We start from the raw sequence: 15,809 nt of genomic DNA on the forward strand, positions 1-15,809 counted from the left end.
AGAGATCATTGAAGTTTAATGAGAAAACACTATATTGTGCCTAGGAATCAGCATTTATTTATATCTTGACTCAAAATGAGTTTTCTTAAAAAAAAAAATGTTAGTGTAGGCTAATTACTATGGAGTCAGATTTACGCCATTACACTAAGAAAGAAGTAACTTTTAATAAAATATTAAAATTCAAGGAATGGATATGATCCTTGGCTTGGAAATTTATAGGATTATAAAAATCAGGACACTGGGTTCACAGGTAGGGTCGCTGGAGACTGAGCATTGCAGGGTTGGCACCTCACTTTGGCAATCAGATGTTCAGAGATACAGGGTCCACCACCACATTTGTCTTTTTCAAAGTAAATGCAATTAGCGTTGACACACTAATGTCAGACAATCTCATGTATTCTCCTAGTGGTTGGCATTGTGAATGGGAGTTCAGTTGAATTTTGACATTCAGGTTAACTGATCAGCTGTGACATGTCCCCCACCCAAGGTTATTCCTTACTGGACCATTTAAGACCTCCTGAAACAATCCAGTAACTTTAGAAGTACTTTACTCCTCATGCACAGATTATATACAAGATCACATATCGCGTTTGTCCATGGTGCACGGATGTTCAAAGGCATGTTCAGAATTAGCAATAACATATTCCTGATGTCCAAGAAAAGATATGAGACCAAGCAAACATAAATACACACTCACTTCAGAAGCATCCAGTCGAATATTACACATAATAGCCTGGGTTCAAAAACTGAGTTTATTCTAGATTATTCTTTTGTGTCTTTTGGGTCTCAATTACAAAAGTAACCTTTCTGGGACAGGAACACTGATATAGAGATGAGAAAACAAACACACATACACATGCACGCACACACACTCTTATACACTAATAAAATCGACATTGGCCTTGCCAACTTTCTCGGAGGATTATTTTTTTAAAACACACCTGATAAAGTTTAATATGTTCAGTGATTACCTGTAGAACTTAGAATATGCAGAACATTGCCTTCAAGGCCATGATTCCTTCTTTAACTTAAATTACTGTCACTCTCACCTTTGCTCCAGAAACTCTAGCCACAAGATCTCTTTCACTTCTGGAAAATGCCATCTTCGTTTCCAGCCCAGAGCATTTCCCCTGATGATGCTCTACCTGGAACATATGCTCTACCTACCTGACTCCCACTCAGCTCATGGATCTCTGGAAAAAGGTCACTTTCCCATCTATGCCTGTTCTTTGGGGGCCATCCTAATCCCATAAAAAATACATTTATCTTATTACTTTCTCTCAAAGCACAACATTCTTCACCTTCATGATACTCAATAAAATTGTGTTTCGACTTTGTGTTTTTCTGTGTTAATCTGTTTGTAGTTTCTCACATTGTGTTGCAGGTTTCTAGCACTTGGGTAGGCTCTCAAAAATATACACACATGATAATTATGCCAGCCTCTTGATGTCACTTATGAGATCTAGGTTGTTGCTCATTTAGAAATAGAGAAGGATGTTTTGTCTATATTTCTGGTCCAACCCCTGGGACTACATCTCACCTCTTATGGAAGCGAAAAGCTAAAACAACTTTACTGACAATGGGGTTTTTGAAACTCAAGACTGGAGACATAAAGACAAGGTGAGTTGAGAGATGGGCTCTCTGTTCACACCTTTGAGGAGCTGTGGTGTGTGGTAGTGGCTGTGGCACTGCACTGTGGCCCAGTGGTTGACTCTGATATGCTTAATGAGCAGCCAGAGAAGAATGTTTTCATAGAGGACACAGGCAGCTCTGGAAAGAGAAGAATATGAGTAATTGAGTTTCTGAGCATAAGACTTCCTTGGGGGTGCCCAGAAATAACAGAAAATGTTGAGACATAGTTTTGATATCTTCTAGTTTTACATGCTAAATTCCTCAATTCATAGCTAGAGACTAGGAGGATTTGAGGATACTCAGTTTAATATTAATAACATGAACATTTCCTTGGTCTAACGTTTATTGGATTCTAAGACACATACTTCTGCTTTGTTTTTCTTCTTTACATTGTAACATTTTAAAAAAATCAGGATGCCTCTTCAATTTATGTGAAAACATACTTGTTAGCTGCTGGATGGGAAGTGAGTTTGGATAAATACATCATTGCTTCAGAATTTACCACCTTAATTAGCTTTCCTTAATGATATCCACCCATTCACTGTAAGGTTGGTCAAGTCACTGGTGTTGGTAGCTACTTAAAGTTGAGTGCCTAAATGTCACGTTGTCTTCAAAAGGTACATAGTGAATATAGCTTTGAAATAAAAATTCATTATGTTAGTATATAACAGAACAAAAAACAATTCAGGGGGTACAAATTGCCAAATTCCAGGAATATATCATTATATTTCTATTAAGCTCGAGGGACTGATATGGTAGATCAATACTTCTTGAAGGCTTATCACTTAGGCACCAAACAACATATATCATGAGGTTTTAGATAAAATTTCAAGTTTTTTTACTTCCATCGATAAATATTTCAATTATTAAAAAAGATGATAAGTTTAACTTAAAGGGAAATGCAAATAAAGCACTGCTGTTCCATGAGCCTCAAAATTATGTCCATCATAAAGCTGCCAAACACAAATCTTATGGGTTATGAGAAGCTGCATGTCTCTGTGATGCTGCATGCAAATGTCAACTTCCCAAGACACTTCAGTCTTTGGATGACAAAAGGCTTCTACTAAGATCAAGACTGTCACATGGAACACGTATGTTATTTTATGGATAAATTTGTGCTAGAATTTCTTTAAAAAGGTAGAAAGAATATACTTAATTTTCATGTTGTTTCTAAAAAAATATTTGCAATTATGAAATACGGTGAGAGAGAGAGAGAGAGAGAGAGAATGTGTGTGTGTATGTGTGTGTGTGTGTGCAGGACTTCCTGTTATGTTATATGCAGTTGTCACAAATTGCAAGGTTCAGTTTTACAGCCAAGGTCTTAGGAGTATCTGCTCTTGAGGCGGGCTTAAGATATAAACAAAGTAAGAATGAGTCTTGGGCATGGGGGCTAAGAATGGATAATGCCAACAGGACTTCAACTAAGCAGCAAAAGCCTTGAGATTGAGATTTAGCATAAGAACTGTCAAGATGAGAAATGCTCTGAATTAGGTGCCTATAAAGGGGTGGGTGGGAATAAGTACCAGTAGAGACCTTATGGAAAAAATTTCTCCAGGCCTTGTGTTGAAACAGAGCCTGGTATCCAGGCAAACATTTGGGCTGAATTGGCAGATATATGCGGCTCTGCTGAATTTTTCCACTGAAATAGCACAGAATTTTCCTCAATACTGCCTTCCACCTTCAAGGATCCAAGAGGTTCTCATCAATTAAAATGCTTCCTTTTCTTTCAACCATGAAAGTGTCTATTTGGAGCATGTCAGTACTATATTCTCAACCAATTAATCAATTAAATGGTTAATTTATCCATTTATTTGCCAAGCATATATTAAAAGGCTGTTTAGAACGATCGTGTGAATAAAACAAAGCTCCTGGCCTCAAGGAGTTTAAAGTTTAGTGAGAAAGACAAGTGTGAAATAACATAAATGGAATATTTTTCCAGAGGCCAGCCAAGTGAAAAGTGGTTTTTGACTGCTGAATTATATGCTTGTTTTTCTCCTACATTTACAAGATTTTCTACATTGGATAATTCCCCCAAAGCTAAGTGAGGGTCTAAAACATGTATGTATGCATGCATGTGTGTATGTATACATATCAACCAAACATATAGAAGAAATATGTAGATATCCCCCATTTGATTATATTCTAATATTCTATTTGTTTGATTTAACTAGAGCTTGGTGGAAGAAGACTGAAGATATATAGAATAAGGGAGGAGCAAGGACAGAGGGGTCTGGTTCTCTCAATAACACTGAAGTCTGTCATACTATGAGTATGTAAGAAAGCCTAATGAGAAATGTCTTCACAGATGTGGAAGCCAAGCTCCTGGGCCTAGGAGAATGCTTACCAACCATCTGTCACCTGAGCTGAGAGAATGATTTTTGACTTCTGTGTGAGAAGCTGCAGCTAACTGCAGCTGGCTGGCCAGTCCTCTTAAACTACCAAACCTGGATGAGCATGTCTTTCTGTTGTTTCCATAGAACCCCTAAGGTTCTGCCTTAGATTAAGATTCCTGTTCAGTGAATGTGCACTAGAAATGCCATTATCCTTCTTGACGAACAGATATCCTAGAAAGTCTAATTGCATTCCCCAAAGGCAGAAATCCTTTAAAATTTTTCAATTGAATTAAAAATAAAAAGCAGCATTTCAGTCAGGAATGAAACTCATGAAGAGCCACGACCAAAGGAGGCATGGCATCCTATAAACCTTGTAGAAGTTATGGAGTGTTTACAAATAAATTTATATTTTTTCCTCACTCCATCTCACCTTCTAGTTCAACTGCCTCTGTTGTTCCAAAAGAAAATCAGGAAGTTAGTGCTTCTAATCATATTGGATTGCTGTCTTCTATGGTCCAAGTAGAATATTTCTCCTCCATGAAATCTCAATTCAAGTGCAGATTAATCTCAATAGAAAGAAGGAAGATAATTCTAAAAGACAATTTATCCCTTCCTCAGTTTGTGAAAAGCAGTACATATTCAACTTAATTAAAGAGGATGTATAAGGACATCATGTCCTTCAAAGATATAGCCTGAGTCAAAAGAATTCTTTGCTATGGTGAGCCTTAGGAAAGGTGTTAAAGCTTAAAAAAAAAAAAATCAGTCAAGAGGAGAAGAGGTAAGAGTAAATTTCAGGGTAGTAACTAGAGCTTGAGCAATGATCCAAATACGGAAATATTCCAAGCATCCATAAGAGACCACAAACAGACAGACTCGGTTGTGCACGGTAATGTTTCAGAAAGAACAATCTGCAGTTCATTGACTCTCCATTCCTCATCTGAACCCTGCAACATTATGCTCTCTTTTATGGAAGCTAAAGGTAGAAGCTGAAGGAAAAATGATTCCAAATACAGAAGAATAGCCGTCAAGCAAAACATGAAGCTTCTCCTTCCTTGTAATAACCGTAGGTCAAGTAGAATGGCATGTGGCAAAGTTCAAAGAAATTCATGGCCAAATAAAAGTAAAGATAATACTCAGAATCAGTCAAGACTTTTCTGTTTGTTAGTGACAGAATCAAATAGAAATCCATTCAAGCAGAAAGGAGGATTAGTTGGCCCATTTAACCAAACCACACTCACACGCACAAACACACGCACACCATGGGAGGAGAGCCAGCAACAAGGTCAACAAGGTAAGGTTCACCCACAGTGTGTGTGTGCGTGTGTGTATGTGCATGTGCATGCAAGAGACAGACAAGGAAGAGGGAAGAGGGAGAGAATGATTTAGACTACATGTGCTCATCTTCTCATACTCTAAATGTGGGCTGGCCTTCATCTTCAGGGCTCTGCACATGGCAGGGAACATAATCACTGATGAATTATGTTCTGAGGTCATATATTTACAGCTTGCTATCCAAGGGAAAAAATATCTTCTTTATCCCAGGGGCTGTATTAAAAAAAATCCCAGGAACCAGAGAGGAGGTGGGAGGGAGGAGGTAGATGGGGTAAAACGGGTCAAATATGTGGTGACAGAAAGAAATCTAACTATGGGAGGCAAGCACACAATGTAAATACATATGCTTTACTGTTAAAATGTACAGCTGAAACTTACTGAATTCCATTAACCAATGTCACCATAAAAAATAAATTAAAAATTAAAATAATTTTTTTTTTTTTAGAAATCCCAGGAGATGTCTGATTGACCTGGCATATATCCTTTACCATCTCTGAGCCAAAATGTGTGGCCATAAAGGAGGGTTATTCTGATTGGCTTACCTGATTCCCACACTCATGGCCAAATGAGCATGCAACTGTGACTGGGAGCCTTAACAGTCTCATTTGGGGCAAGAGGTCTCCTTCAAAGACAGTAAATGTAGTTCATCACTAAAGCAAGGGTGAAAGAAAACTGGGCAGACAGAACAGATTTCCTCCCTACGCCCGTATGTGTCTGGTTCCACAGAATGCATTTCTAAGTGATAGCGCCAGGTCTACATGAATGGGCCTAATGTGTCCAGTCTTTATGTGCATATTTACGGGGACTCCCTTTAACTTTTATACTTAACTTGATATTTCTCCTAATTCCCTTCTTCTAGTCTCATCTTGTAACTCCTGCTGTTACTTATCCTCCATGATTTTGAGTCATAATGTCCCCCCCATCAGGCCAGTGTCCTTGAAAAACAGATAGATATTTATATATTCATCACTTTTGGCCAATTACTTTATCTCCAACGAGAGTAGTTAGTGGCATTTTTCTTTGTACCAACTGACCTCTCCTGAATTTTAATAAGTTATGAAATAGTCTTCCAGACTCAGTAAATTCTACAAGCAGTAGTTTTACAGACACTAGGTTACATATCATCTATATTTAAGAGTGTCCTGTGTCAACTGCATGTGGCTTCAATTATCAAGACTAAGAGTTCCTCTACTACCAAGGAATGATCGTTTTAAATTTGTAAGTAAAAATTCATCCTTTGTTTATTTTTAACCTCCCTAATAAAATGGACATCGAATTATGTGATCACTCTAAAATTTGGTTAAGAGAAAACACATGTGATTGTATTTATATACACATACCCACACATATAGATGTGTAAATATAAATTCAGCCTGTAAAGAAAATGTTAGAGTTTAGTTTCTGATGCAATATCATATAAAATAGAAATGAAGAGATGGTTCTGAGGGGGCCAATATAGCATGGCCTTCCTCTACCAAGGTTACAGGTTCCAATGTAGAGAAACTGTCCATAGAACAGATCTCAGGCTGTGCAGTTTGGTTTATGGGTGTAGGATGTGTTTAGATTGAGCCTATTAGCTGTTTTTAGTCACATTAAATTAGTGATTCATTAGTTTGAGTGAGTCCCCAAGAATTGATTTTTTTAAAGCTTCCAGGTTTAGAAACCACTGAGTGATAGATGGCGATTAGATCTTCCATGTCTAATTAAATTTTCATTTCTGAATACTTAAAATGGTTATGGGCTGTGATAGCTGCTACAATATAAATTTCTTTATGAGTTTGTTTGTATTTTTGTTTTTGTTTAAGAGGACATAATTCTGACTGAAGGAAATCAGGATTGGGGGAAAAAAAATGTAAACATACTTGGGACTAGGACAAAGACTTGATTCCAGGAAATGAAATTAAAATTCTACAGAACAACACTGCAAAGCTTAGCCATATGTATGGTATTCAGAGCCTGCCCATCACCGGGCCCGGAGGTCAGGAGCTTTAATAAAGGAGGGTTTCTCCACTTTCAGCTTTGTATTTAGAGAGGTCATCTTCACATTTACAATTAGTGGGTGGCTATTAAAATTATGAGAGATTTTGTTGTTGCTATTATTGTTTTCTCTTTTCCTTTAGCAGCTTTCAGTCACCAAGATCTGCAAGTAAATCTAAAGTGAGAGACATTTCTCTTAAAAGCTTGCAATTTTCTGGCTCCTCAGCTCTTAGCAAATGTCTCATTGTGCTCAACTAATATTTACAACATTTTGCAATACAGCTATTTTGTATCATTTTCAAGGTTACACTCTCCTGCTTTGCTTTGGAAACTCTTTAAATATATAGATTATCTAGATGTATACAAATGAGACCCTTCTTAGGTTCAAAGACACTCATAAATATAAGAAATGTGGTATTTTCCTTTTCTACCAAAGTCCTCCAAATCTCATAAACTTGAGATAAATCTGTAACCTTCCTAGTATATAAAGGTCCATATTTAGAAGACAGAGAATGTTTGTTCATTCACCCAAAGCAACATTATATAGTGAACTTCTAACATTCAGCAGGAAGGAATGGGGCAGCGATGTAAGATTTGTGAACTATGCACTAAATTACTATACGTCCTCCATTGGTGTTACTACAACAATCTCCCCGTTGTGAATATCTGAGTATAATTAAGGTCATAGACTCAAGTTCCAGCAGTGAAATCATTGAGCAAAAAATTGAACATACACAGGAAGGTGCTCTGAAGAAAGGCTTGTGGTTGGGGAGGCAAAGTACTAGGGAATGGCAAGCTGAGAAGAAGCCAGGCAATTTCATTAATTGCAAAAACGGCTTCCAGTCAATGGTCGATTTCTCAGGGAGATCTGGCTAATTTAGACAGATGATAATAATCTGTGTCACGAAGAAACCTATAATCACAATATGTTGAGACAGTCTTGAGATAAATCCATAGATAAGCTATAGTGTCTAGCAAGTAGACCCTTTTTAGTATGTAAAGGCAGAAACAAAGAGATAGGAAGACATTTTCCTAAGGGTGCCCAGCTGAGTTTGCCCTTGGATATGGGCTGTTTCCATAATATAGGTCTAAGCCTGAGAGAAGTGAACAATAGGAAATTTTCTCTCCCCTTATGTCTTAATCACAACATAATCATATGCCATCACAGGTGGATAATGTTGTGTGTCTTCATACCTGGGGCCTGATCAACAATAGATGCCCTTTTATAATAATTAATAAATAATAAATAAGTATGAACAACTTCCTTGGAGGTTGTAAGACCCTACCAGAACTGCAGGAAAGATTATTAACATAATAGATTAGTAAGATATATCTGTTACAATTAATCATCCAATATTGATATATTACTATCATTTAAGGTCCATACTTCTTTCAGAGTTCCTTTGTTTTTACTAATGGCTTCTTCTTTTCCAAGATCCCATCTAGGACATCACATTCCATTTAACTGTCCTGTCTCCTTAGGCTCCTCTTGGATGTAAACAGTTTCTCAAACTGTCCATATTTTCATGACTTTGATAGCTTTGAGGAGTACTAGCCAGGTACTTTGCAGGATGTCCCTCATTTGGCATTTTTCTAATGTTTTTCTCGTGATTAGACTGAGAGCATGTATTGTTTTTTTGTTTTTTGTTTTTTGTTTTTTTTTAAGAAAGCACATAGAAGTCAAGTGCCATTTTCATCACATCATATTAAAGTATATACTATGAACATTAGTTATGGCTGTTGATATTGATCTTAATCACATAGCTGACATAGTTTATCAGGTTTCTCTGCTATAAATTCATTTTTTTCCTACCTTTCCATACTTTACTCTTTGGAAGGAAGTTAATATGTACAGTCCACACTTAAGAAGTGAAGATTTATGCTCCCTTCATTAAGGGCATAGTATCTACATGAATTATTTGGAATTCTTCTGCAAGGGAGATTTATAGCTTCTCCCCATCAATAATTTATTTATCCATTCAATCATTTATTTATATAATTATGGAATGTGGACATTTATTTTTTACTTTGAATTATAATTCAATATTATTTTATTTTGTTTCTCAACTTTTCCCAGCTGTGGCTACTGGGGGCTCTTTCGATTTGCTCCTGTGTCCCTTAGACATAATGCTATCTTTTTTTTTTTTTTTAAGTACTTCCTTGCTTTCTGGTATGACAAGATGTTCCAATCTCATCTTAATATATCTGCTTTCTCACTCCTAGAATGAGCCATCCTTCTAGGAGCCCTAGAGAATGGTATTAGAAACCAGGACCTGGACACTAGGTGTGCCTGTCGCTACCATGGTGTTGTTGCTTCTCGGCCTTTCATTGTGACAGAACATAAAAATATATGCAAACTCACATATATAAACATTTCTATAAATTTATCTCTATGCAACCATCTATATGAACACAAATTCATACTGATGACTCAAACTCTAATCCATTACCAAAGGCTCTTTTTGTATTAACTGATGTGCTATGATTTTTTTGCTTTAGCCTGTTGCTGTGGTAGATTCTATTTATATTCAGATGGCATCCATGTCTAGAATAAATCTAACCTGGTTGTGGTATATAATTTTCAAATAAATTATTGAATTCAATTTGCAGTATTTTTAAGGGTTTTTGCATTTATATTCTTGACGGGTAATGTCTGTAGTTTCCCTTTCTTGTAATGTCTTTGTCTGGTTTTCCTGTTGGGGTAATGCTGACCTCACAGAATGAGTTATGGAGCATTCCTTCTGCTTCTATTTTCTAGAATAGATTGTTAATAATTGGTATTTCTTCTTTAAAGATTTATTAGAATTCACCAGTGAAACCATCTGGGCATGGCGCTTTCTCATTTGGAAGGTTACTAATACTGAATCAATATCTTTAATAGATATAAGACTTCTCAGATTGTCCATTTCTGCTTGTTTGAGTTTTGATAGGTGATGCCTTACAAAAAATTAGTCTACTTCATATAAGCTATCAAATTTCTTGGGCAAAGGGTTGTTCCTAATATTACTTTATTATCCTTTTTGTCTGTGCAATCAGTAGTGGCAATGCCTCTTTCATTTCTTCTGTTAATAATTTGTGACTTCTCTCTTTTTAATTTTGTTAACCTGGATAGATATTCACTAAAAAGTTTTATCTTTCCAAAGAATCAGCTTTTGGTTTCACCAATTTCCTGTATAGTTTCTGATTTCAACATCATTGCTTTCTGTTCTACTTTGCAATATTTTTTTTCTTCTGCTTGCTGTATGCTTAAATTGTTCTCAAGATTCTTAAAGTGAAAGAAGCTTAGATTATTAAATTCAAGTCTTTTTCTTTTCTAGTATGTGCATTTAATGTTATAAATTTCCAAGCACTGCTTTCTATGAATTCCACAAATTCTGTAGACTGCATTTTCCTTTAGTCCAAAATATCTTTTAATTTCTCCAGAGGCTCCTCTATCCATGCGTGTCCTTTAGAAATGTGTTATTCAATCTTCAAATATTTGGGGATTTCCAGCTATCTTTCTGTTATTGATTCCTAATTTATTTCCATTGTGATCTGAGAACAAATTTTGTATGATCTGTTCTTGTTTAAAGTTTAGGTGTGTTTTATGGTAAAAAATGTGCTCTCTACTAGTGAATGTTCCATGTGAGTCTGAGAAGAATGTTCTGTTATATGGAATAATCTGTAAATGTCAATTAAATAAGTTGACTAACAGTGCTGATTAAAAATTAGATAAATTTCTTCCTACTTGATTTACCAATTACTTTTTAAAAAGTACAGAAACCTCTAGCTAAAATAGTGGGTTTCTATATTTCTCCTGAGAGTAATATCAATTTTCGCCTCATGTATTTTGAAGCTATGTTGTTACATGCATACACATTAAGAATTGTTATATCTTCTTAGATACTTCTTTTATCAATTTGTATGTCCATCATTATCTCTGATAATTTCCCTTGTTCTGAAATTGGCTGTCAGACTTCTATACTAGTCTAGCTTTCTTTTGCTTAAACAGTAATCTGTGTCTTTATACTGAAAATGAATTTCTTATAGACAAAATATAGTTGGGTCTTGCTTTTTTTTGGCCCACTAAATGGTCTCCAATTTTTTTTTTAATTGGTGGATTTAAACCATTCACAGTGACAGTGGTTATTGATATACTTAGATTTATACCTAATGCTTACAACTGTTTCTCTTCATTGTACTTGTTCTTTTTCCCTTCCTTTTCCTCTACATTTTTCTTTTTGTGCTTTTGAGATTTCTTTTTTTTTTTTTTTCATTTTCTCATCCCTCCTAGAATATCAGTTGTGCTTATTTTTTTTTTATTTTTATTCTTTTAGTGACTGCCTTGGAGTTTGAAATATACATTTGCAGCTAATCTAAGTCTACTCTCAAATAATACTATATTGCTCATGGGTAGTAATATACTTTAGAATAAAGAATTCCAATCCCTTATAAAATACCTGCCATTATTTCACTTATCCTTATGTTAAAATAAAATACATTGGTACTTTCACTTTAAATAAGCATTTTTTTTTTTTTTGTAACAAGTAGAACTTAAGTGTTCTCACACACTAAAAAAGATAAATACATGAGGCGATGAATGTGTTGATTAACTGGATAGGAAAAATAAAATAAGAAAGTATTTTTTTCTATTATTAGATCAACTAAATGTAAAACAATAAAAGATTTCATTTTACCTTTATTTCTTCTCCAATTTTTACATAGATCCAAGTGTCTGATTTATATGATTTTCCTTATCTATCTTCTTTTTAACATTTCATACAGAGCATATCAGCTGGCGATTAACTCTTAGTTTTTGTTTGAGAAAATCTTTATTTCTCTTTCATTTTTTAAGGGTACTTTTCTGAATATAGAATTCTAAGTTGGTAATTTTTTTTTAATGCTTTAAATATTTTACTCTCTTCTTGTTAGTTGATTTCTAAAAAAAAAAGCCATGGTTTTGTTTGCCTTTTTTCATCTGTAGACAAGGTGATTTTTCAATATTTTCTTTGTCTTTGGTCTTTTACAGTTTGAGTGTTATCTGCCTAGGTGTATCTTTTTTTGTTCTTTATCTTTCTTGATTATCTGTGAATATCCTGAATCTGTGGTTTGGTTTATGTCATTAATTTTAGAAAGTTCTCAGCAATTATTACATCATATATTTCTCCTATTTTGTTCCTTCTTTCTTCCCCTTCTAAGATAACAATTATATGTCTGAAACTGTCACACAGTTCTTGTATGTTCTATTCATTCTTTTTTTTTTATTATTTTTTCATTTTAGTTTGAGAAGCTTTCATTGACATATCTTCAAGTTCTTTGATTCTTTATGCAGCTATACCCAGGTTATTTAACGAGTCCATCAAAGGTATTCTATATTTCTGTTGCAGTGTTTTTGATATTCGACATTTCCTTTTGATTATTTCTTAGAGTTTTCATCTCTCTGCCTTTAATACTCATTTGTTTTCCATGTTGGCTAATTTTCAATTAGAGCCTTTAACATAACACTCAGAGACATTTTAGATTCCCTGTCTGATAATTTCAACATCTCTGTCATATCTAATTGGAAGATCATATCTGATCTTCCTTTGTTTCTTAAGATGGTACTTCTTTACTGCCTATGGCATGCCTGCTGAATTTTTATTGGAAAAAAAGACATGAAATATTGGATAACAGGAACTGAGTTAAATAGATGTGAGCTTTTATGTTAATCTGGCTAAGAACTGAGCTGTGTCTAATGTTATCTGTACTTGTAGGTGTTAGGGGATTCAAATTCCTTTAGTGTCCTTGATTTGTTTTCTTTGTTATCTTTGTATATTCATAAAACCTCCATCTTAGTTAAGTCTGAGCCTTGCAACCACATAGCTAGAATTCACTGTGAAGTCCTGTTAATATGGTAATAAGGAATAGGGGAGAAAAACATTCTATAATCTTATGATTAAATCTGTCTGTTAGTGGACCTCTGTGCCTTGGCTTCAATTTTCACAAGTATTTCTTTCTTCCTCCTTTAGGTGACACCAGAAGGTTATATGAAGCTGTAGTTGGGTAAATGAACTTCCTGCCTATGCAAGATAAGTCTCTCTGATAAAGTATTTTTCACCAGAAAGTATGTGTTTGTTACGGAGAGTATACTGAGTATATTTCAAAACGATTACTTTTCCTCTTCTTCTGCAAAAAAAAACATGAGATAATCTTTCTTGATTCTTCACCATAACTTGGTGAGATACTGGGAAGTAAAACCCACAAAACTGTGGGAACCTCCTATGTCTGCAGCACCCAGGAGTTTCTCACTCTTAAGCTAGTACACACTCAGCCTTCAGCAATTCCTCTAAATTACCTTTTAAATGTTCCTACGAGTTTATGTCTCCAGTGGTTTCTGCATCAGGTAAGCTGATCTCAACTACTTCTCTGTACTTATCTGTCTCTTCAGGTTTCGGTGTGGCAGTCTGCCTTGAAACCTCGATTCTCTGTTGCCTCCAAAAAAAAAAAAGTCATCAATTTATGGTTTATTCACCTTTTTTCTTGTTGTAAGGATAACTTCCAAGATCTTTATATGTCAGACTTGAAATAATACATATAGTTTCAATCTCGCCTCTTAGCAGAATATGATTATACAACAAAAAGGTTGCTTCACAAATAACTTGGACCAAGCAAATGTTTTAAATTATGATTCTTAAAAAATTAGATATAGACACTCGACTAGTTGGTTTAATATCATTATTAATTTTTATGATGTTAGAAGTTAGTATGGGTGACAATTTTCTGTGAATATTTTTCTATAAGCCTCGAACAATTATAAATTTGGTATACAACTTCAGAGAAAAAGAAAAGAATCTCATTTGAATATATTTGGCAAAATACATAGGGGAAGTGTGGCTATAATTTAATGATACCCATATATCATTAATTTCTTTCTTGTTTATAAATTGGCTCTAGTGGAAATGTGCTATAATAAATTCTAGAAATGTCTTGATTGATCTAGAATCGTTGGCATAAGTATTCAATTCCCAGAGGGACTGACAGTGTTTATTTGAATGGAGATGTTGGCCATACTCACACTTGTAAAGCTAAACAAAGTCACTTGAAAACTAAAGAGGTTGATTCACTGTCAGTTTACATTTAGTCTTAAAATTATTATCTCTCCAAATTATTAATTTTACCATTTTAAAATAATATTTACCTCCAGGTGTCATTAGTATTTTTTAAAAGAACAGTATTTGCGTGTCATTTTTTCTTTATTTCTTTTAATACCTGAAATAAGCCTTAATTTAATAATTTCTTGCTATTGTTTATCAACAATCTCAAGCATTCAACTAATACATTGATACAAAAAAGCTATCCCTATCCCAGTAGAGGTAAATTATCTGTGTTTTGTCTTTTATCAAGATCAGAAGTTACAGCCATTCATCATCTGATACTTTGCTCTTGTAATAGATGGTTTATAAGTGGCATCTCCCCAAAGTTTGTGAAGTTCAATCTGCACTTCTCTTCATGTATATTTTATAGAGGACAATATTTATATTTTTTGAAAATGGAATTTGCCATATTGAAATAAGAATAAAATGAGTGAAATTCTTCCCAAATAATCTCTTAGGGACACCAACCAAAACTGGCTATTTAAAAAACTCAAAATAATCAAACACAAGAGGAAAGGAGAATTGTTCAGGAAAGGCCACATCACCCAATTTCCTTTCTCCATTATGTGACAAATTTGAAACTTTGCTCACATTTTAGAGTATCTGAGCTTGATTTTATTAATAGAGATTGAATATATTTCTATAGGTGTATATGAAAAACAGCATTGAAGATGTAAAATTACATAAACATGCTCAAATTTCAAGCCAGAAAGTTAAAACCCAATATAAACATATCATGCTATGGGACGTGAACCTCTACTTAGTATGGACTACCTCTGTCAGTCTCATAAATATCAAAATTGTGAAGATACTGGGTTGTCTATTTTCTCTTCTCAGGGTTTAGAAAATCAGATCCTTTAGAAACACATTTATGGCCCTCCACCAGAAAATCTTATAATGGTGAATTCTCCAAGATGCAAGTAAATGATGAGAGCTTTTGGTGCCTGTCAATATCTTTTTTTGCTGCTTTGACAGAGTAACACATGTAAACAGCAATAAATGTCACATGTACAAGATGGTACATGGCTACAATAGTAGTCATATATATCACGTATATTGCAGTTTCCCAGAAACAGCATAGGTTTGGCCTGGAAAAATCACAGTGAAGACAGTGTCATTTGGGTACCTAAAATCTATATTAAATGGTGGCAAATAAAGGACAATGACAGATAAATATAATTGCGATCAACTCTCCATCGTGTGAAAAACCATTCCATCTAGGCATCTTAAAGTATATAGGAGCAAAGGAATACAAAGAGGCAGGAAGAATAGAGCCTCATGGACTGAACAGACTTGAAAGTGTGCCTCACACTTTCCCCCTTTTGCCTTCATAACTATTCAACGACTTAGCTGCCACTGGAATTATTCTTCTTTAAAAGTTGAGAAATGTAAGGCACAGATGTAACACTATTCTTTAGTTTGC

At 34.8% G+C, this 15,809-nt stretch overlaps 1 long non-coding RNA gene across 1 annotated transcript; it reads left to right on the forward strand.

Annotated features, from left to right (window-relative positions):
• The first annotated feature begins 5,219 nt into the window (after positions 1-5,219).
• Positions 5,220-13,322, forward strand: LOC120586223 (uncharacterized). Its single transcript, XR_005648643.1, has 3 exons — positions 5,220-5,256; positions 6,434-6,515; positions 13,262-13,322. It is a non-coding gene; the product is annotated as an uncharacterized LOC120586223 (long non-coding RNA).
• Positions 13,323-15,809: the final 2,487 nt, after the last annotated feature.

The sequence above is a fragment of the Pteropus medius genome, unplaced genomic scaffold (genome assembly GCF_902729225.1).
Source record: "Pteropus medius unplaced genomic scaffold, Ma_sr-lr_union100, whole genome shotgun sequence".
Classification (NCBI taxonomy): domain Eukaryota; kingdom Metazoa; phylum Chordata; class Mammalia; order Chiroptera; family Pteropodidae; genus Pteropus; species Pteropus medius.